Consider the following 23,604-nt stretch of genomic DNA (forward strand, 5'->3'; position numbering starts at 1 on the left):
AACCCGTAATAGGAATTCAGGTGTCCTGGGTGTTCTGGTACTGATAGTAACACACAGCCTCATGAAAGTCATTTACTATCACTGCGCATCAAACAGCTCATTTGCTATAGAGGCCAATCATCTTTTCTCCCCATTTCAGGGGCACCTGTATGAGTACATGCCCCAGTCCTGCCCCACTACACAGTGAAGTCTTGAAGGACAAAGATTGTGGGTTATATCTTTCACTTTCCTTTTCTTTTCCTTTTACCTCACCAATCCCTTTCTTGCGATATAAAGGACTATGTCTATATTATATTTCTTCAATAAGTATTTGTTGAATGAATGAATGAATGAAAGAGAAATTTTAAGTGTAAACAGTTTGGGCAGATTTCACAATACAATTAACCTTGAAAGATATATAAACATTTGCAGATTTTAAAAAATTATTATTAATATCCCAGATGATCTTCATCTCTACTTTGGAACATTTAAGCACAGGAACATTGTTTAAAATATATCTCTAGGGTGGGCGCAGTGGCTCACGCTTGTAATCCCAGAACTTTGGGAGGCTGAGGTGGGTGGATCACTTGAGGCCAGGAGTTCAAGACCAGCCTGGACAACATGGTGAAACCCCATCTCTACTAAAAAATACAAAAAATTAGCTGGGCATGGGGGCAGGCACCTGTAATCCCAGCTGCTGGGGAGGCTGAGGCAGAAGAATCGCTTGAACCCAGGAGGCGGAGGTTGCAGTGAGCCGAGATCATGCCATTGTACTCCAGCCTGAGCAACAAGAGCAAAACTCTGTCTCAAAAAAAAAAAAAAAAAAAAAATATATATATATATATATACACACACACACACATATATAAAAAACATGAGAATGGCATGAAAAAATAAAATCAAGGCTTAAGCTTGTAATTCTAGCACTTTGGAAGGCTGGGGTAGAAGGGTCATTTGAGTCCAGGAGTTTGCGATCAGCCTAGGCAATAAAGTGAGACCTCATCTCTAATATATATATATATATATACACACACACACACACACACACACACACACACACACACATATATAAAATCAGCAAGGCATAGTGGCATGCACCTGTAGTCCTAGCTACTTGGTAGGCTGAGGTGGGAGGACTGCTTGAGCCCAGGATGTCAAGGCTGCAAGTGAGCCATGATAGCACCACTGTACTCCAGTCTGGGCAACAGAGCAAGACTCTGTCTGAAAGGTAAAAAAAAAAATTTAAGAATAAAATTATACGCATTCCTATACCACCAGGAAATAAACCACTACTAACATTCTGTAAATACAAAATTTTACACAGAGTTAGTAGGTCACCCATGTAGAGCATCAAACCCAAAGCACATAGATTTCCTTAGATCCAGGCTATGGTCCTCAGTTTCTTGTGTGTTTAAAAAAAGATTAAAAAAAATCAGTTAATCCAGTGAGTTCCTTGGGCACTGGAGGAGTGTTTCAGCCTAAACAAACTTAGTGCTTTCTGATTGCTAATCAGACTGTACTCACTTACACTAAAACATTTAATGGCTAAATAAATAAAATGCTCTGTGGAGTAGTTGACCTGAGAAATGAGAGTAATATCTGAGGGCTGCTTTAAAATATTAGGGCAAAATAACATAATTACTTCAATGGGCATTGCCATCAAGCCAGGACCACTAAAAGATGTGCTTGCCAAATAGACCAATAGACAAGGAGAAGTCCACACGAGACAATTCTGCGCTGGGCTGCTTTAGAGGCATACTCACAAACTCCTATTCATTCTTTTCTTTATTGACTCTACGTGGCCAACTGCAATTCTGATTATACCATCAGTTCTCTTTAACTCACAGGAGTTAAGGCTTTAGCTTCTACAAATAGGTGACTTAAACATTATTCCCAAAGATTGGGAGAGAAAGTATTTTATTCTAAGATAAAAGAAAGGAAAAGCAAAGCATAATTCTTTTTGTATTATTATTATTATTATTATTATTTTGAGACAGGGTTTCACTCTGTTGCCCAGGCTGGAGTGCAGTGGCAAGATTTCACTTCACTACAGCCTCCATCTCCCAGGCTCAATCAATCCTCCAATGCTGCCACACCCAGCTAGTTTCTGTACTTTGTAGAGATGGGATTTTGCCATGTTGCCCAGGCTGGTCTCAAACTCCGGGGCTCAAGTGATCCACCCACCTTGGCCTCCCCAAATGGTGGGATTATAAGGCATAAGCCACTGCATCTGGCTGAGCAATAATTCTTTAAAATTATTATGTGTGGCCATGTATGCATCATCATGAAGATTCTCTAACACAGCCAAGGAAGTGGTAATATTGTCTAAATTTAGGACTGAGAAGAAAAATATACTATTATTTCTTTCTCAGCATTTTTATAGACTTCTCCTGTCTGTGGTTTTCAAGCTGTGTTCGAGGAACCAGGAACCCCACCTGGCTGGAAGGACAGAAGGGAGCTGAGGGATGGGGTTATGGTCACCAGTTTAGGGTTGCCAGGCAAAATACAGGATGCCCAGTAAAACCTAAATTTCAGATAGACAACCAATAATTTCTTGGGGACATGCAATATTTCAGACACATGTGTACTAAAAACTTATTCATTATTTATCTGAAATTCAAATTTAACTAGGTATTCTTGTGTGTGTGTCTTTATAAATATGGCTGCCTTATGACAAACACCTTTCCAGCTCCCAACAAAAGCAATCCTACTTTCCATGCTAGGGTTCCAGATAATCTTATGCTTGAGAAAAGCATTCAGCAATAAAAAACGTTTGAAAACCACTTTGCTATACAAATATGGGCAAGACTCTGAACCCCACTGTCTGTGGACTTTCCATCAATAAAGCAAATTGTGTCTGGTTATTGTGAAAATTGATTAAAGCTTGTAAAGCTCTTTGAAATTGACATGTTCAGCCACATATGCTACAAAATATCACACACCAGACTGCCTGAAAACATCCTGATTGCTCAGTGAACAACTAGATGGCAGAAATTCTCCAAGATGTTAAATCACAATTTTAATATTACCACATTGAAGAATAACATATGAAAACAGACCCTTCCAACCTAAGAAAGCAGAACCTTTCAACCTAAGAAGTGAGTTTACCTTCAAAAAACAAACAAACATGATTTGCTTTTAAAAGTACAGTATTTATACTGTTGTGGAGGCTTTCTTCTATGGAAAAATAGGTTTTTGTTGTTGCTATTTTTTTAAGCACGAGTTCAAAACATAACAATCAGGAAATGAAGAAAATAGTTCATCTCCTATGAGACTATTGTCTGCTATTTCTGCTTGGTAAAGTTTTTTTTTTTTTTTTTTTTTTTTTAGATTAAAAAAAGGTTATATGAAAACAAAACAGATACCAACACAATAAAACACATCTGGAGGCCACTTGGTGACATTCGGGCTTCTTTTTCAACTATTAGCTTTCATGGAAAGCTCTTACAGTACTAAAGCAAATGTCATAAAAGTATAACATTCATTACATAATGTTGTCTAAACACTTGAGGCTGAAATTCAAACCTGGCAGTGAAACTAAAGAGTAAATAAGTACAGATTGTAACAACATAACGATGAAAAGACACAAGTATAAACAGCTGGTAGGCTGGCCAGGTAAATGCCATATTTAAGAAGGAACACAGGGAGTTGTTACTTAGAACCTTAAGGCCAGCCACAGAAAAGACAGGATTACAATAAAAGTTGCCAAAATTCATATCTTATTTCTGATTTAAACTGATTTGCAAAGGTGGCAATCAGTCCCTAACAGTACAGTTCATCTTACAGCCAAATAGAAAAACTTGCAATTTGGGCCGGGTGCGGTGGCTCACGCCTGTAATCCCAGCACTTTGGGAGGCCGAGGTGGGCAGATCACCTGAGGACCAGCCTAACTAATGTGGTAAAACCCCGTATCTACTAAAATTACAAAAATTAGCTGGACATGGTGGCGGGCACCTGTAATCCCAGCTACTCAGGAGGCTGAGGCAGGAGAATAGCTTAAACCTGGGGGACAGAGGTTGCAGTGAGCCGAGACTGTGCCACTGTACTCCAGCGTGGGCGACAGAGCGAGACTCTGTCTCAAAAAAACAAAAACAAAAACAAGAAAAACCTTAAAATTCACAAAGCATCATGCTTGTCTAATGTTTCCTGCCTTTGTATATACTTTTCCTTCTGCCTAAACTGGCCCATTCTGCTATTCTGATACTGGCTTGGCCAAACTCCTATTTAGTCATTAAGACCTAACTCAATCATCTCCCTCTTTGAAGCCTCCCTTAATAGTCCACACAGAAAAAATAACTTCAGGCTTTGCCTCTGTGCTACTGCTATATCCAGTACATTTCTCTATTCCTGCCTTTACAGCAATGTATTGCCAGTAAGTGCTTACACGCCTTCCTCCCTTACAAAACACTGCGCTCTTGAAAAACTGAACCACTCCTATGTAATGTTTGTATTCCCAGAACCTACCATAATGCCTGGCAAACCACAGGCACTCAATAAAGGTGTGTTGAAAGGAAAACCATGCCACCAAATTGAAATAAAAATGGGAAAGCTTAACATTAAATGGTTAACATGCGTTTGTAAGTGCAATTTCTCCTTACTTTTCAGAGAAGAGAAAACAAGGCAGAGAATATGCAAAACAGCTCCCATCACTTTGAAGTGAATAAATGGTTAGGAAAAGAGGCAAGAGATGAAAGGTTCTGCAGATCCATTTAAGGAGAGAGAACAACACAAAACACTGTGAACTGCTCCTAAAGCATCTCTGCAGAAGTGTGCCAACTCTACCCTGGAGCGCTGGCCTCCAGACCAAGGGGCATATTCGATTTTATTTCTGTTCTGCCCTCTAACAGTCTGCTGAGAAGGCCCACAAAGGTGTCATTAAGAAATGAAATGCCTTCCTGCAGAATTTTCACACAGTCATTACCATCTGATAGCGTCTGATCTTTGAGTCATGGCTGAAGTGACCCAGATTCAAACTGGTGATTATTAATGTCACATTTATTAGTTCTTCCTATTGGTACAGCACTTCATAGTCACTGAAGAATCTTCTGGGAGACACACCATGGCTCACTGCTGTGTTCATCTGAACAATTCAAAAGCTTAATCTCAGATGTAATACAGATAGTATAATGCTTCCCGGTGGGCCACTTATAACTTTGGGTGCAGTCTAAGTAGAACGTGAACAAGACCTAAGGTTCTAAGAATTTGCTGAAAAGTGAGTGATTTAATTAATTACAATGCTACTAAAAGGAACATTCAGGCCAGTAGGTATGGGGACATATGCCAACATGTGTTATCAAAGATTAATATAGGAAGAGTTTCACTACTTACTGCATATTTACACCAGCATTTATCTGAGGAGTTTGGAAGATAAGAAAGTTATTAGGGTTATTGAAAATATTAGGTTAGGAATGCAACTCAAATGAACGTCAGGTTATTCTTATTTTCCAGCAAACCCTCTCTAAGCCTCCCAAAATTAAACCCTGTTTGGTCAATGGGCACGCACATTTTAAACACAGTTCTAATCACTGTGCGTCAACAAGTGAACATGCTAATTTGAGTACTACTTTAAAAATTGTCCACATTTCCCATGTATAAATATAATAATCACATTTGTAATTTTTAGTATAAACATAAGTATGCCACTGTTGTAACAACATTAGATTAATAATTTGCTCTCTAATATCACTGCAATTTTGTTTTTAGCTGTCACATTGAACTCTAAGGTAAACCACAAACCAGACTTTTGATCAGGGGAAGAGTATATTCTCTTAGGTCCTTATGCCTTTAAAACATAGCTATTGTTGAATTTTAACTGGCCACAGTGAATAATATATAAAGCTATAAGTTGCACCTGGCACATATGAATACTTTTGAAATAGACTGTTAAAAAAATTCTAATTTGGGATTTAGGTAGTGAGAATGATGAGACTAACAATAATATTACCAGCTCACATTTGTTATTTATTATCTATCCCCCTGAAGTTATGGCCTCCAAATTTTTAGAGTCAAGTAAATTTTGAGCTTAAAAAATCAATCAGCCTCTCCTCACTTTACAATTCAGGAAACTGAGGCACAGAGTGGGTAAGAAGGCCAGAAAATTATGTGACTCATCCAAGATGCCATGTAAGTTAGTAGGAGATGCAATAATTACGTAAAAGCATTTAATATAGAACACACATAAGCACAGCAATATTTATGAAACAATAAAACATCATCAAACAATTTTGGGTAAGCTACAAATGCTTGCTTACTTTCCCTTTCTATTGTTCTTTTTATCTTTCTTTCTAAAAATTTAACTGCAAACATTCCTTTATTTAGGAACTGCCAAACCAAAGCTCCTCAGGAAGTTGCATCTTGAACTAAAAGGTAGCTTCTTTATCAGTAAATTGGGATAACCTTGGTCAGACCTGCACATAAAGATGCAAGGAAGATAAATGAGATGAATATGAAAGCATTTTGTGTACTTTGGAGGTATTAGTCTTATTATAATAAAGAACCCCCAAGTTAAAACATGGTAATTTCTGGATAAATAAGTTGGCTCAACTTCTTAATAGGAAAACTGACTCACTGACAATTTAGCTCTGGAAGTTGAGACATTAAAATAACAATTTCAAGCAACTAGGTTTCCTAGCAAGCTGGTTGAAATCACTTAGAGGATTAGCTTTTCACCCCTGGAATTTATATTGGGAGATTTTTTGAGTGAAAGACAGTCTCTCATCCATGTTTTAACATACATGGCAACATCACAAGCTTCTCTGAAGATTCTACCTCTATTTTTTTTTTTAAGGTTACGGAGTGGCATGGGTGTATTATGAAGAAGGAAGTTACACAGCTTCCTTGCTGCAAATATTCAATCTTCTATTAATACAGCATCCCTTTGCTAGATGATTACATTTCCTTGATCACTTGGGGGTGTGGAAAAGGAAGGAGGGTTATTTGATAAGCATCTTTCCTCCTATTCTATCATGTTTCTCTGGCTTTATTTAGATAAAAGCGTAAACAGCTGAGAAACTCCACTTCAGCTGGGGGGAAAAAAACCACAAAAATGTTCCAAACAAAATATCTTTATCTCCTTTCTCAAAAATTTTTAGCTCAGATAAAAACAGAATACTGGCTACTATTTGTGTTTATTTTATTTATTTATTTATTTATTTTGAGACAGAGTTTCATTCTTGTTGACCAAGATAGAGTACAATGGCATGATCTTGGCTCACTGCAACCTCCACCTCCCAGGTTCAAGTGATTCTCCTGCCTCAGCCTCCCGAGTAGCTGGGATTATAGGCACGCGCCACCAAGCCTGGCTAATTTTTTATATTTTTAGTAGAAACAAGGTTTCACTATGTTAGCCAGGCTGGTCTGGAACTTCTGACCTCCGGTGATCTGCCCGCCTCGGCCTTCCTCAAAGTGCTGGGATTATAGGCGTGAGCCACTGTGCCTGACCTTATCTTTATTTTATATACAACATTAAAATGGCAGTAGACAAAACTGTACAGAGGCATCTTCAGGGAATAGGTAACTATCACAATAAATATCTAACAGTGCTATGAAAAAAGGTACAGCAGCTTAAGAGGATTGGGGGGTGCTAGATGGTGACTGGGAAAAAGCAGGGAGGCTGCTATTTTTTACAGGATGACCAGGGAAGGCTATCTGACATCAGACGACTTTGAGCAGAGACCTGAAGGGACAGAGTGAGCTGTGATTTCACGTGTCTTTTTTTTTTTTTTAACATTAGCATAAAGTCCAGTACAAACAAGGAGATTTTCTGTGAAACTTCAGGAAAGTCAAATCTGCAAATATTAAGGCTTTATACAATACTCTGAACCAGCTCTCAATTTATTTCAAATAATCCTTGAACTTCAAATAACTTGAAAAATACAGTTAAGTGTTTTTCCTAAAATGCCTCACGGTATTTCTTCACATAATAACTAAAAAGAGAGTTTTCCAGTTATATGTGCAAACAACTCAGGTAGATAATTCAGGTAGAATTTTCCATTCTGATTATTTGATTTGGCAGGGGGCATACGGTAGGAAGAAGGTGCTAAAGCTAGCTGATTTTGCCACTGGCCACATCGGTATAGTGTAAAAGTTCAAAGGAAATTGGATAGTTAGCCAGGTTTCAGAATGGTGAGTTATAAAGTTCTTCTTTTAATTAAAAAACAAACAAAACAATAATAAAACCTCCCCCAAAATGGCAACAAACAACAACGAATCAAGTAAAGTATCATATGTCTTCTTTATTATTATTTTTTTGAGATAGAGTTTATATTATCATTTTTTTTTGAGATGGGTTTTGCTCTTATCACCCAGGCTGGAGTGCAATGGTGCGATCTCGGCTCACTACAACCTCCACCTCCTGGGTTCAAGAGATTCTCCTGCCTCAGCCTCCCAGGTAGTTGGGATTACAGGTACCCACCACCATGTCCAGCTAATTTTTTGTGTTTTTTTAGTAGAGGCAGGGTTTCACCATGTTGGCCAGGCTGGTCTCGAACTCTTGGCCTCAAGTGATCCACCTGCCTCGACCTCCCAAAGTGCTGGGATTACAGGCGTGAGTCACCGCACCTGGCCCCAGATACATTTAAAAACCTTTACAGTGATTTGGTCAGATTATAGTTCTTAAACTGACACAGAAAATTGGAATTCATTCATTCAATAAATATGGATGCTCAAAAAGTGAGGAAACATAGGATCAACTTATTTTTCAACAGTATATTAATTATACTTTTGAATAATATGCTTAACATCTTTTTCTGTCAACCTCCAGATATGTTTCCAACTGTAGTACTTCCAAATTTAAAGCAATGAGATCAGTTGTTAACCTGGAGAAAAATACAATAAATGCACCATAGAGTATGCCTAAAGTCTGGAAACTGAAGGAAAATAATGTATTTATTATATTGTTTTTCAGATAAACAATTATGTTTGTTTTAAATCTGGAGGTACTTTGCACTAGAGGTATTTGGAAGTTGACAAAATATACACTGAGCATATTATTTGAAAACATAACAGTATATGTATTTTTAAGTTTCTTGACTTTTTGGGCTCCCTGAATTTGTCAAGTGTCTACTATGCGCCAGGTACTGTGTTAGGCATGGGGTATGCAATGGTGAACAAACATGGTTCCTTGGGATTAGCATCTACTCACAGGCACAGAACATAGACCTTCATTTCCAGGTTAAAATGACATCTATGATATTTTGACAGCAAAATATCAATGACGACTTTTAAGGAATGAAAGCAGTCATTAAGAGTGAATGAATGAACAAAAAAGGAAGGAAGGAAGGAAGGAAGGAAGGAAGGAAGGAAGGAAGGAAGGAAGGAAGGAAGGAAGGAGAAAGCGAGAGAGAGAGTAAGGAAGGGAGGGAAAGGAAAAGGAAAGAAAAGCAGGCAGGCAGATAATTCAGTCTAGTAGGATTAGAAACAAATTTTGGAATGAGAAGGATACCTTAGACATCATCTAATTTAACAGCTCAGCAGCAGGTGTGCATTGGAATCACGTGAGGAGCTTGTTCAAGCTAAAAGTGCGACTGCACCCAAAACCTACTGCATTAAAATCTGTGTATTTGTATTTAGATGTGTGTGATTCAATCCTTTGATTAATATGCACTGATCTAGTCTAATTCCCTCATTTTATATATGAAGAAACTGAAGCCCAGAGGGGCCGAGAGACTGGCTCAAAAATCACACAGTTATTGTACTAGTCTGAGCTTTTTGGTTTTTAATCCAAAAAACTGTTTTTAAAAAAACTGGCTTTTTCTGTACTATTATAGCACATCCCTCCACTACTGTCTATTTTGGGATCTCTGCTTGAGAAAAAACAGAATAAATCGACAAAGTATTACATTAAAAGTTATGGAATCAGGCCAGGTGAGGTGGCTCACGCCTGAAATCCCAGTACTTTGGGAGGCCGAGACAGGTGGATCACTTGAGGTCAGGAGTTCAAGACCAGCCTGGCCAACATGGTGAAATCCCATCTCCACTAAAAATACAAAAATTAGCCAGGCATGGTGGCATGTGCCTGTAATCCCAGCTACTTGGGAGGCTGAGGCAGGAGAATCTCTTGAACTCAGGAGGCAGAGGTTGCAGTGAGCCGAAATCATGCCACTGCACTCCAGCCTGGGCGACAGAGGGAGACTCCATCTCAAAAAAAGAGTTATGGAACTAAAGCAAAGAAGCCAGTGTCCACAGACAGCATAAACAGTAACAAAAAAAGACCCATGATACACTATCATAACCTGGTTGCTTCCGGCCTAAACAGCCAAATCAGGCTAGTTTAAAACACTCTCACACAATCATCATAATTCCTATCAGTTTCTCATTTCAGCACTGCAATGAATAATAATTTTGGTTTCCGTGGGTAAGGAAAGGGAGGGGAAAAAAGAAGAGTGATTTTCTGATTTATTCCCAAAATTCAGAAGGTTAAAAAAAATATGTTCCCAGTACCTCAATATGGAGAAAGCCTGGTCTGCTTTTAACACTTTTGGCAGTACTTGAGGACACGTTTTTGGCTATTAGCCTGCCAAGCTGTTTAAGCTTATAGAAGGCCCACAAAGGGAACTTGTATGATTAAGTTATTTAAACACAAACATCTTCTCTGTATATTTTATTCCCTCCCTTCACATTCATGAAACATAAAAGGCTAAAGCAATTCAGAACTAGGTGAGGGGGGCAAGTTATTTATCACTTCAGCTCCTTTCTCAAGGCTTGTGTAAATAAGAACTGGGGCAACTCAATGAAATTATTCATATGATCCTTGCAGTGAACAAAGCTTAGCGTCAGAAAGCAGTTCAAAATTCCTATGAAGCATATGTATTCTCTTACAAGAAACATCTGTGATTCTCTAATGCACTTCAGACCTAACTTTATCTCTTTCTAAAAATTATGTAACATGCATATACTTCAAGCACTGAACATACGTATTAATTACATAGTCACAGAAGAATGTAAAATGTAATCTCTTTTTGACATACATTATAACACGTATTTCAACATTAGAGCACTAAGCAGTCTTCTTATGTAAAACCTAACATTCTCTAAATGATTTGAAAGAGATATTTCAAAACAAAACAACATACCGCACTACATAGTGCAAGCTGGTCCAACCCACGGCCCGCGGGCCACATGCAGCCCAGGATGGCTTTGCATGCGGCCCAACACAAATCTGTAAACTTTCTTAAAACATTCTGAGACTTCTGTGTGTGTGTGATTTCTTTTTTTTAATTTAGCTCATCAGCCATTGTTAGTGTTAGTATATTTTATGTGTGGCCCAAGACAATTCTTCCAATGTGGCCCAGGGAAGCCAAAGATTGGACACCCCCGAATTCTAGCCCCTTTTCAGATCCCAAATTAGGAACTTAGATTATTCATGCATGTAAATAGGATAGTTGGAAGTATCAATTATAGTTAACAAGTTATGAGTTTCTTCAGAAAATTGCCATAATATTTGCTTATCAGTGAAATAAAGGAAACCAAAGAAGTACAAATGCCCTTGGTGAAACTATACATGGCTTAAAGCAGTTTGCTATTATTAGATTGAAACTCGTGTGTGTGTGTGTACACAGAAGGCAGCATTTTAACTGGGGCAGAAGAGCTGGCCAATATAGAAAAAGGTTTTAATAGACTTTCTATTTCAACCACAGTTACTGTGGGTTTTGTCTCTATAGCAATGGGCCTGGGTAAGGTGGATGTGTCTGGCAAGCTAGGGTGTTCAGCTGGTAAAATAACCTAAACCTCATTTTACCTCTAGTTGAATAAACCTCATTTTACCTCTAGTTGAGCAAATTTCCTCCAAGAAGGTTTGCTTAATCGAAAGACAATTTCCAAGGATAAAGGAGATTTAAGGGAAAACTCTAAGCATTGTTTGGTGGGCACTTCTTCACAGTACAGTACTATGCTAAGTTTAACCTCACACCTTCTCCTAGATTTCATCAAAGGCCTCCAATAGCATTAGTTACTGGTAGTACTTTGGATTTAGGCAGTCACCTAACCTCCAGGATCTCAATCATCCCTAGAAGCATGGGCTAATTTCAGTTGTCTCTACAAGGGCTGCATGAAACATGGCATTTACAAATTTGGATTATACAGTACTATTTATTACACTATGGAAGATTTCCAAAGATGCCAGAAGAGATGTTGGCATTTATGCAAGTCAACTACTGTTTGACCCCAAAAAGCACTATATTTGATAGGATGTTTTTGCCAGGATTCAAAGAGCCTATGTGAAAACACCTTAATTAGGACCATCTTAGCACCTCACCTATTGGATACCCTCTAGCTCTAGGTGTTATGTTTCAGGTGGGCCAAAACTGTCCTGGAAACAGAACTCCCCAGTTCTATTACCAATCCATTTACTCCAGGTCCTGAGTGTGTATATTTTCTTATTTTCAGATCTAATAAGTCAAACATATCTGGTAGTTATTAAAATATTTAAACTACCAGTTTTAAATGGTTTCTAAAAAGGGTTCAGTGTTCAGAGATTTCAAGCCCACAGAGGAGGCAGATTTGGAGAGTTTACTTCCAATAAAATCGTGAAATTATGTGCTGATTCCCCTCTATCCCCCGTTTTAAGAGAGATCTCTCTACCTTTTAAATGTTCTTTTACAACACTTCTTCATAGACCCACAAAAATAGAGGAATCTGAAAAACAGTGTACCAAATGATATCCAATAACCTAAAAAGATAATTATATTGATATGTCCCTAAAAAGGGAGAGAGGCAAACTTGAAAACATTAGCTACTTACAATATGCTCTAAGATAACCTTTTCCTCTTTACTTCTTTGGGGTAATCCAAACTGCTATAAATGTTTCTTTAAAATTCCTTTATTAAAAAGTTTGTTCTGCTTGCTCAGAGAAAATGGCTATCCTAGAAAACTAGGGCCAATATTATAGCACATGATGTGGTGGCTACTTTATATTAGACTTCTTTTTTTAAAGGCAACAAAAATGGGGGGAAAGGTGGTTATAAAAAACAACACAGGAAACCAAATAGCCTTTATTTAAATTAAAAGCAATCACAGCCTGAGTCTTGGAACACACTTTGAAATGCTTTTTGGCATGCAGCTGCTACATGCCGCCAATATTGTGTATAATTGGAAACATTTCAAACAGAATTGTTACCAAAGTCAAAGACCATAATTGCCAGTCAGGGGATCTCTGCCTCAGATAAAAGAAGGGCAGCTGAGCGAGAGTGGTCAGCATGGAGGCGTCTACTTACCGGTCTGCATCTCAGGGCAATATTTTCATTGCATTATTGACAGATCTTTCTTCCAGAGACCCAACGAGAAAAGGACATAGAGAGAAGCACACGCAAAGCAGAAGCTGGTGGGTGTTATAAATCAGCAGCTGGGACAAAACTCCTAGAAAGAAGTCCATGACTTCAGTACCAGAACAACTGAAATAACACAGCCCTTTTTTTTTTTTTTTTTTTTTTTCCTGAAGCGTAATCCACTAGAAATGAAAGGCATCTCTCCCAAGAGTTTACCCCAAATCTACCAGTGAGAAAAATGCAACTGCTGTTGAATTGGTCAGTTGACTTTTAGGCTCGCTTAGGACCAAACTTAGGGGAGAAGAGTTAAGTAAAGGCAAATGATAGCTGCTTGCTAGTTTGCAGCTCTACGTTTTAAAATGTTTACATTGGCTTCTGCCTGGCTGACATTTTTACTTTTATTTTATATGTAAAATCTCTCTTTATAGGAGAATGAAGCTGGAAAGGTCTAATAGGTTCAGGTTGGGCAGTCGTTCTTGTTCCTGGAGAGGTCCCTTCAAAAATAACCAAAATGCATTTAGAATTTAGTCTAAACAAGTGCATAAAACAGAGACAGGAAGAATTATTACATTCTGAGAGGTTTGATCACCCTCCCTACCCCCCATAACTGGAAATAGTCAATGCCAGTGGACCAGTGGCTTAGGAATGGTTCTTGGAAAAATCGTGTCATTCTGGCATACAGAAAAGTGATCTGATTATTCTGTCATATCTCTGTGCCAGAAGTGTCATGACATCAGTGTGCTCCAACCAGTAAAGCCTGTCTTGTTCGCCATCCCTGCTTCAGGAGAGAGGGGAAGGAGGGAAACAGCAGCTTACTCGGACTCCCCATACAATTTTAGGCCCGGCTTTTTTCACTGCTTCAAAATGTTCATTCATCAACACAGAGGTAATTAACCTCCACTTCAGTTCAGCATGAACATAAACAATGGGGGTGTGGTTACCAGTTACTGGGGCAGATGAGGTACTATACTTCTGTGTGTCCAGAGATGGGGAAGTTAGAGGCTAGGGGCTGCTCCAGATTCCTCAATGCTGTCTTGGTCCTTGGCACGTGTTCTGGAGTGCTGGCTCCATAGGCTGTGTGAGGTTTCGAGGAACTGCAACAATGCAGGTCTTGACACCCAGATTATCATACTTCCCTCTCTCTAGTTGCTTGCTCATACCAACCTTCTAAAGATACTAGTGTGCAATCCAATAATCCTTTCTTCTGTGACCAGAAGAAAAAGAAGTAATGGTCCCTTAAAACACCAACCCACCAACCAAGCAACCCAGAAACACAAACCTTTCACTTTCCTAACTCCTTCTCTTTATTGTGGAATAATTATACATATATTTAAGCAATCTTAACATTCTCTCACTAATAAGGGTTAAACAGTTGGTATTATTTTACATAATATGGAGATGAAAGAGACAACTATTTTTTCCAAGGGGGAAGAGTCTATCCTAGCCAAGTGATATTTTTAACATTTCTATTCACAGATGAGAATCATTTTGATTTTTTTAATCACTTTTTTTTTTTTTTCCAGAGATGGGGTCTCACAATGTAGCCTTGGCTCAACTTGAACTCCTGGACTCAAGCGATCCTCCCCAGTAGCTGGGGCTATAGAGCCAATCACCACTGCATGTAGCTTTCCTGTCTTTCTTTAAAAGGAAAAATTTGCCCGTTATAAACTACTTTAAGCAGGAAGTTAACTGTAGTAACTAGAATGCAAGTAATGACAATCTTTACTGAAAATTGTTTCCCATAATATTAGACAACCCAAAATATAGGTATAGGCCATTAAGAGAGTTACTTAATTACTGGAAAATAGTTTGTAAAGATTCTTGTTCCTTTTCATGAGTATTATAGACAATCACTCATAATACTCAAGTCTTTGTATTTTGCTTTCAAGTAATTATAAGATATTTTAGAGAAATCAGCTACTTTTTAAAAGGTGTAATCAAAGAAACTACAAAATTTAACTTTTTTGGTCTTTTCAGAATTATCACAGGAAAGAATATTAGGAACAACTAGACTTTTACCTACATCTGACTCTAAAGTTAAGAGTTCAGCTATTAACCCTACAGGGGATCTTTATTTCTCCCTAGCTAATATTAGATTTTATTTGAGAGACTCAAGCTGACTTATTACACCACCACCCACCATGGACAAACAGTGGTTCCATGGACCTTGATTATAAAAACATAATAAGCTTTTTAAGCTTCACTAGTGTTACTGGCAGAACTGATTGAATCTGTCACTTTACTAAAATATATCACTTTTCATTTTAAAACCTATGAACCAACAGGCTCACTCAGTGATAACTCGCCACTTAGTACCAAATTAAAGATGGAAAAATTAATTTACTAAGCCCATTCAGTTGCATCAATATGTCTATCTCTATAAACTATCCAGTTTTTCCTTCCTTTTTCCCTCCCTCTCTCCATCCCTCCCTCTTTTCCTTCCTTCCTTCCGAGGCTTATTTATAAGAATGAATCATACTATGTTAGCCACAACTTATTAAACTTAGAGATTTTCAAGTTCATCAGCAAGTGTGCAAACCCTTAACTGTGGGTAACATCCATTTATTTGTAGCACCTTCAGTTTTAATATGTAGAGCACATGCATTGTTAACCTCTAAATCCTTTGTATAAACATTTCTGGAAGAGCTTGTAATATCTCCTTCTGTGTTTCCTGACTCGCCAGTTGATGGCATTTAGAAACCCTCTGGTACCAGCAGGTGCTGTATTTTGCTTTCTTCAGGCTCCAGCTGGGCTACAATGACAGATTCCTGTCCCAGGCCAAGCCTAGCCACCAAGGCTAGGACCACATTGGAGGCAAACTGAACCAGGCTCCACCAGACAGCAAGATGAATGGCTGCTGTTTAAGTTTAAAATCCCCTGGTGGGAGTAAATATTGTTCCAGAGAAAAGGCTTGACAAATATTGCGTCATCCTTACAGAGCTGTCTTGATTAAAGCAGAATCTTTGGATTAAGTTGATGCTCAATTCAAAATGTATCTATCTTGCTGTCATGGGATTTTTTTTTTTTTTTTCCTTTCTAGAGTCTGAAAATAGATAAAATGTTGGGGACGGTCAAACAAGGCTGCCGGCTCCCAAGGGGCTAGAGTCCACTCCTGATAATAGAAGGCGGGTGAACACTGACACTTCACTGAGGATAATGGAGACAGCAAAGGCTTAGTGGGAAAGGGCCAGTTGTCACCTAAGTGACAGGCAACAGCTGAGCTCACACATCTGGAGCCGGACTACGGCAAACATTAGCAACCCTCACCCGTCTACACCTTGGGCCTGTCTGAAAAGACAGATGGAAGTTCCCTCTACTCCAAAAGTACATTAAAAAAATGTCTGATGGTGAACTACGTCAATTATATAACATCAACTGCAGGCACAGCCTTCCGAAGTACTGATTAAAACGAGGCAGTAGACAACACTGTATGCATGAACAAGATACAATTTCATTGATTTGCCATTCATAAAATTTATCCTAAAAGACACATATACATGCATCCATTTTATAGCACAAAAGCATGTGAACTCTGCAGGAGAGGCAGATTTTTACACGTTTTTTGTTGGTGGTGGTGGTGGGTTTTTTTTTTTTCTTTAGGCTGGTTCCCGTGGTGTGTTCGCCTTGTTCATAGCCTCAGTTCTGCCGCTGATATCCTTTTAAAAATCAGCAACCAAACGTGTTCGGCTTGTGATCCTGAACCCTCCTTAGGCAAGCTGGAACTCAGCGTGATGCCAGCCGTCCTCCCTCTCTCCCAACCCCCAACCTCGTTCTTCAGCCTCCTGAAGACAATCTGTGAACAATTTTCCCAAAGTCCCAAGAATAACACAGCACTGCCAATAGTCACTGGCGATGCCGTTTGTTTTTCTTAGAGGGCAATGAAAATTTAACAGCTTTCTGGTGTATCCTGAGTCCTGCTCCTAATAATTACTAACATGCCTAGTTTCTTCAACTTTTTCTACCTCAAGAGAGGAAGACGCTCCCATTTTTTCCTATGTCCGTGCTACATTCAGAAAACACCATCGCGGGGCAGGGGGTTGGGAGAGTGGTGGGAGTTGATTCGCCCCTGCCAAAAAGCCACCAGCCCTTTCCCCAAGCGCGAGAGGAGAGAATCGGGACCCTCCCTCCGGACGCCAGTAGGTGACAGGCGATCCTAAGCGGCGGGAACACGCCAACGCACCCTCGCCTCCCGGCGCCCCGCATCGCCCCGACCCTTGGGCCACAGAACCGGTTTCCACGCCGGAGAAAACCAAGGGAAGAGTTGGTTGTGATGCAGTAAACAGGAGCCATGCGGGGAGCCTCTGTGAAGCCCTCGCGATGCTGCAGCCAGTATTCTGCTTTCCCTCTCTACATACCAACAAACCGATTATGACCTTCTCCCTGATCTTCTGCGACACCGACCCAGTCTGGTTGTCACAGACCCCGGCGGTGCCAGCGAAGTGCCCGGCCCTGCCCCTGCGGCGCTCGCCCCCCACCACCGCGCCGCAGCCCCCTCTGCGGAACCCGCCGGGATCCCGGCTGCCACTCACCTCGCGCGAGGGAGACGCAACTCGGCTGCACTGTCCTCGGTGCCGCGGCGGGGCGGCGGGGCTGCGGGGCTGCGGGACTGCGGGACTGCGGGCTGCGGCGTCAAGGGTGGGCAAGGATGAGCAGCGCACGAACCATCCAGGGCCCAGAAAGTCTCCGTGCCGGCCGCGGCGCGTCTCGGGGAAGTCAGCACAGGCGGCGCGAGGCTGGCATGTTCCGGGCGCGCTGTCGGGCGGCGTCGGCCGCGGGAGGCGGCGCTGGCAGCTAGGCTGCAGGCTGAGTGCGCTCGGGCTCCGAAGCCGCGCGCCGCGGCGCCGCCGCGCACCCCGCCCTCGGCCGCGGGGCCCGGCGCGAGCGAAAACGCGGAGCGCGGACGCCGCCGCGGGATCGAGGCCGCTGGGCGCGCGCCCACGCGTTCCCCGGCTCGGCCCCGAAAGCGAGGTCCGGCCGGGCTCCGGCCGCGCGCGGGCGCAGGGAGGCTAGCAGAGCTGGGACCCGCTCCGCGCGCAGCCCGTGGGGCAGAGCAGCAGGCGGATTATGCGCAGGGAGAAAGAAGTTCACCCCGGCGCGTCTCAGATTCCCAAGTGCGGCTCGCTCAGAGCCTCTGCCCCGCCCCCGATTATATGCCTTTTTTTTTTTTTTTTTAAACCAACAATCCTGATGGACTGAAAGACAGGAAGAGTGAAGAGGGTGGGTTGCGGGGTGTGGGGAGAGAAACCCAATTTCCTCTGATCAAACGATTTAGGTGGGGATGCCTATTTGAGTTCCTTCTCCTTTGGGGTGTGTGTGAAGGGGGCAGTTAATTAAACACTTAGATTCTTTCTGGCGCGCCTAGCCGCTCTGGGGATCCGTTTGGACTCGATCCTATCTCGTGTAATCCCACAGGATGAGCTGAGTCTCTGCCCCGGAACCGGAGGAGTGATTTTCCGAGGAAGAAGCCAAAGTTCAGCCTCTAGTCCATTCCCTTCCCCGCCTCGACGGCTCTGGTCGTGTCCATGAAAACTCAGTGTGGGGGGTCGTGCCCGCGAGAACCTCAGCCCACCGCAATGTCCAGAGCCTGACCCAAGTGAGCGTGGCGCACTTAAAACGGGGTTCAAAGCATCGATCCGAACACGGTGACAATTTTTCATTGGCTAAACTACTCTCCACGTTTTTAGTCTGCTCAATTCCCAGAGCTGGGCCCTTAGGCGCATTCACCCACGTTGAACTGGGGCTCAGCCTGTTTGAAAGTTCTGCCCTGACATTTGTGTCACACTAAACCTTAGAACCCCCCACCCTTTCCAGTTCCGGATCGGTGGATTCTCACCGTGTGGGTACTATTTCCCTGGGCTGCAGAGGGCAGACACAGGCAGCAGCTGTTAACCCGAACTTGACAGGTGCCTCTGCAAAGCCAGGGCTTCCTTGACCTCTCCATCCTCTCCATCCTCTCCACAACGCTCTAGGATATTGTATCGTCTTCCAGAAAGATGAGGATGTGTGTGGGGGGAGTGTGAAGGGAGGTGTTGACTGATGCAATTTTTATCCCTTTAAGAAAAAGCAAAACTGCCAGTCTCAGAATTTTTCAGAACACCAAGTCTTTTCGATTTTCGTTGGGAATAAAGCAAAGGAATACTCAGCAAAAATGGAGCCGATGAAAAAGAGGATGCAAGGAAATAAAGGCAAATGGAGGAGGAAACGGTCTAAATCCAGGAAAATGTTTGGCTTCAGCACTGTGCTCTGTAATTCTGACTCAGATCTCCCCACGCTGTAGGTACTTTCTCCTCTCTAGATGCCCAGGCAGAGTTCCTGAGCTCAGATCACTCAGGAAACAAGGCTGTTGCTTTTGAAATAATTCCACTTGCTAGGGGTTTGTTTGTTTGTTTTGTTTTGTTTGTTTGTTTTTTTGTTTTTGAGACGGAGTTTCACTGTTGTCGCCCAAGCTGGAGTGCAGTGGCGCGATCTCGGCTCACTGCAACCTCCGCCCCGCCCCCGTGTTCAAGCGATTTTCCTGCCTCAGCCTTCTGAGTAGCTGGGATTATAGGTGCCTGCCACCACGCCCAACTAATTTGTGTATTTTTAGTAGAGACAGGTTTTCCTCATGTTGGCCAGGCTGGTCTCAAACTGCTGACCTCAGGTGATCCGCCTGCCTCGGCCTCCCAAAGTGCTAGGATTACAGGCATGAGCCACTGAGTACGGCTGCAACTTCTTTTTAAAAATAGCATTTTTGCGTATTGAATTGTGTCCTTCAAAATTTCATGTTGAAGTCCTTACCTGCAGTACCTCAGAATGCCACCTTATTTGGAGATAAGGTCTTTGCAGAAGTAATCAAGTTAAAATGATGTCACTAAGGTCAGTCCTAATCCAATATGACTTTTATCCTTATAAAAAGGGGAAACTTGGGCCGGGCATAGTGACTCATACCTATAATCCCAACACTTTGGGAGGCTGAGATGGGAGAGTCACTTAAGCCCAGGAGTTTGAGATGAGCCTGGGCAACAGGCAACACAGGGAGATCTTGTCTCTCCAAAAATAAAAGAAAAAAGAAATCACCAGGTGTGGTGGCATGGGTATGGACCTATGTTCCCAGCTACTGGAAGGCTGAGGCAGGACAATCACTTGAGCCCAGGACATCAAGGCTGTGGTGATGCATTATGGTGCCCCTGCACTCTAGCCTCGGCAATACAGTGAGACCATGTCTCAAAAGAGGTGGGGAACAGAATTTGGAGACAGACGTGCACACAGGAAGAACACCACGTAGAGGTGAAGGTGGAGATCAGGGTGATGCTTCTGCAAGCCAAGGAACATCATTGATTGCCAGCAAATTACCAGAAGCCAGGAGAGAGGCACGGGACAGATTCTTCCTCACAGCTCTCAGAAAGAACCAACCCTACCCACACCTTGATCTCAGACTTTCCATCTGCACAATCGTAAGACAATAAATTTCAGTTGTTTCAGCCACCCAGTTTGTGGTACTTTATTATGGCAGCCCCAGCAAACTAGTACAATACCCAACTATGTCATGCTCTGAATGTGTCCTGCCTCACTAAAGAGGATTTTCATATTTAGATGAAGAATTCACAACAGTGTGGGCCACCAGCTTGAGACTTAAGTAACAATTGGACAGTGTTAGCAGTCTTTGTTCGATTCCCAGGTCTATTTGATTCCTAGGATTTGCTTGGCTTCTGCTCCCTGTGTCTCTTGTTCATCCACATATGGGACTCCTTTCTTTGACCTGCAGACCCAGCCCCACCCAGTTTTTGCAGAATGAATCAGTGTTGACCCTGTAATGATATGCCAGGGCCTGGCTGTCAGGCATGCTCCCAGGCTGAAAATCCTACCTACGCTCTTCAGGGCTTTCAGGATAGAGTGCACACTCCTTGGATTAGTTCTAAAGGTCTTTCATATTTGCACTGTGCCTATCTCTCTGGCTTTTTTTTTTTTTTTTTTTTTTTTACTACTCTCCACCCTTGTTTGCTCTAACCATATTAAACTATTTACACTTCTTCAAAAGCATCAGGCTGTTTTATGACTCTGTGCTTTGAAAATACCTAGAATGTTACCTGCTGAAAATTGCCCTCTTTATTAGCTAACTCCTGCTTATCCTTTACAATTCGACTCCAACATCACCTTCTTGGTAGTCCATTGATGTGCATTATTTATTGTTTTGCCCACCAAGCTTGTTTCTCCTTCTTTGTAATGCCCCCGATTTCCCTTGAGGAACCACCTTCTCCCACTGTCAGTGCACATGGATTAGTTGGAGACTCATCCCTGGTTTTGGTGTTAGGATCAGGTGACCCAGACCTGGAGAATTAGAGCACTGGATCCCCTGACCAAAAGATTAGTTCAGGGATGGGCATGTGACCCAGGTCAGGTATTGGGATTTGTGCGTGAGCTCTTAGTGATTCCACAACAACAACTTCAACAAGTATTTATCGATCAGTTATGTGCTAGCCACCGCCTTGCTGGGAATTCAACAGTAAACCAAATAGCCAAAGTCTCTATCCTTACGGATTTTTTATTCATAGACAGGAGATATTCTCTTGTTCTTCTGTCTTTTAAACATACATCTTGGAATACAAACGTCTAGATTCCAGAAACTATTTTGTCACCACATGAAGCCTGAGCATTAAGCAAGCATGGAGGATAGAAGGGAGACATGGTGAGAGAACAGGATCTGATGGCATGATTTGAGCTCCTGGATCAAACTCTACCTGAAAATGAGATACCACTAAACTTTTCAGTTAATTTACTATTTTGTTGTATTTAAGCCAATTTGGGGTTTAAGTGACTTGCAAATTAAGGAGTACTGTTTGGTACATCCTTCCACCATTTAGAGGCTACTTTTCTCTGTTGAACTTTATACTCCTCTATCATTTTATTTATTTGATTAGTTATTCCTTTATTCCAAAAAAGATTTATGTCCACTTACTGTTATGTAACAATAACATATAGCAAGTTAGCATAACTTGAAAGTAGATATGAAAGATGAGAAAAAGAAATGAGACAAGTTCATAAAATTCATCCCATAAAGACTGAGACACAATTTAGTTTTCAGATTTCTAACAGCCAATGTGACAATGGTTACGTCATTCTTACACAATGGAAAAGGTATCTAAGTTAAAACAATCCTGTTCTTAGGAGAAGCATGACTATTAGTTAGTTGAAGAGCAGAAAGTATCACCTGTACCCCAGGTCCCCATGAAGAAGGCTCTGGAGAAATGGTGAACAACATCCTCTCAGAGCACTCACAATGTGTTTCTTGGGGATGTTTCTCAGAGCACCCGTGAATTCAATGAAATTTATTTTTTAGAAGAGCAATTTAATTACTTCATTTTGTCTGGTCATGGTGGCTCACGCCTGTGATTCCAGCACTCTGGGAGGCTGAGAAGGATGGATCACCTGAGGTCAGGAGTTCAAGACCAGCCTGACCAACATGGTGAACCCTGCCTCTACTAAAAATACAAAAATTAGCCAGGCATGGTGGCGGGTGCCTGTAATCCCAGCTACTTGGGAGGCTGAGGCAGGAGAATTGCTTGAGCCTGTGATGTGGAGGTTACAGTGAGCTGAGATTGCACCACTGCACTCCAGTCTGGGAGACAGAGTGAGACTCCATCTCAAAAAAAAAAAAAAAAAAAAAAATCACTTCATTTTGTAACAGGCACTTAACAGAATATATGACAATTACAATAAAGTGAGTAGTCCAAAGTGTTCTGGTATTGCATAGTTGGAGGGGATGGAGGTAGAGTGAGGGAAGACTTCTTGGAAGAAGAGGCAACTAGAAGATGAACTAACTGAGGGTAAGATGTAGGCGTGTAGGTGTGTGTGCTCACATGTGTAAGCATTTTGGGCAGAGGGAACATCATGTGTAAAGGTGAGGAGGTGAATGCAAGTAGGCTGAATCTAAGGACGTGAAATATGTCCAGTCTGGCTGCAGTGTGGGGCACAAAAGGAGAGCAGTGAGGTGGAGGCTTGGATGAACCTGCAGAGGTGGGCAGAGGCTAAGGCATGTATGAGCTTAAAAGCAGGGACAAGTTTTGTGGGAGAAGATAAGGAGTTCCGTTTTGGATGGCCACAGAAAGTAATCTTCAAAATTGGCTAAAAGAAGAAGCCAAAGAGATAGGAAGGAGTTAGTGAGAAAGTGTTGAATGAATACCAAAGAAGAGGGCATTTCAGGAAAAGAGCAGTACTAACCCTCTTCTAAGTTTTAAGCTGCCCAGAGCAAACTGTGCTCCATGCAGCCCGAGAGTCCCATCACTAAGAGGTTTAAAGGAGGCCCTCGAAGGGTTTGATGGGTGGGCTTTGGGGACCCCAGGAGGATTCAGCAGTTTATAGTAGTTCTGTAAAGCAGACCAAGCTG

The 23,604-nt window shown here is 41.6% G+C and overlaps 3 protein-coding genes across 5 annotated transcripts in view; all 3 read right to left on the bottom strand.

Annotated features, from left to right (window-relative positions):
- Window positions 1–18,118, bottom strand: part of PRICKLE1 (prickle planar cell polarity protein 1) — a 126,360-nt gene extending 108,242 nt beyond the window's left edge. Inside the window, exon 1 of the mRNA XM_050749370.1 lies at window positions 17,771–18,118. The gene's annotated coding sequence lies outside the window, so the exon portion shown is untranslated. The remainder of the gene's footprint in view (window positions 1–17,770) is intronic.
- YAF2 (YY1 associated factor 2) overlaps window positions 1–23,604 on the bottom strand; it is a 1,232,548-nt gene that overhangs the window by 420,740 nt on the left and 788,204 nt on the right. The gene's annotated exons all lie outside the window — the stretch shown is intronic.
- LOC126931320 (60S ribosomal protein L12-like) overlaps window positions 1–23,604 on the bottom strand; it is a 706,093-nt gene that overhangs the window by 55,112 nt on the left and 627,377 nt on the right. The gene's annotated exons all lie outside the window — the stretch shown is intronic.

The sequence above is a fragment of the Macaca thibetana genome, chromosome 11 (genome assembly GCF_024542745.1).
Source record: "Macaca thibetana thibetana isolate TM-01 chromosome 11, ASM2454274v1, whole genome shotgun sequence".
NCBI classification, from domain to species: Eukaryota; Metazoa; Chordata; class Mammalia; order Primates; family Cercopithecidae; genus Macaca; species Macaca thibetana.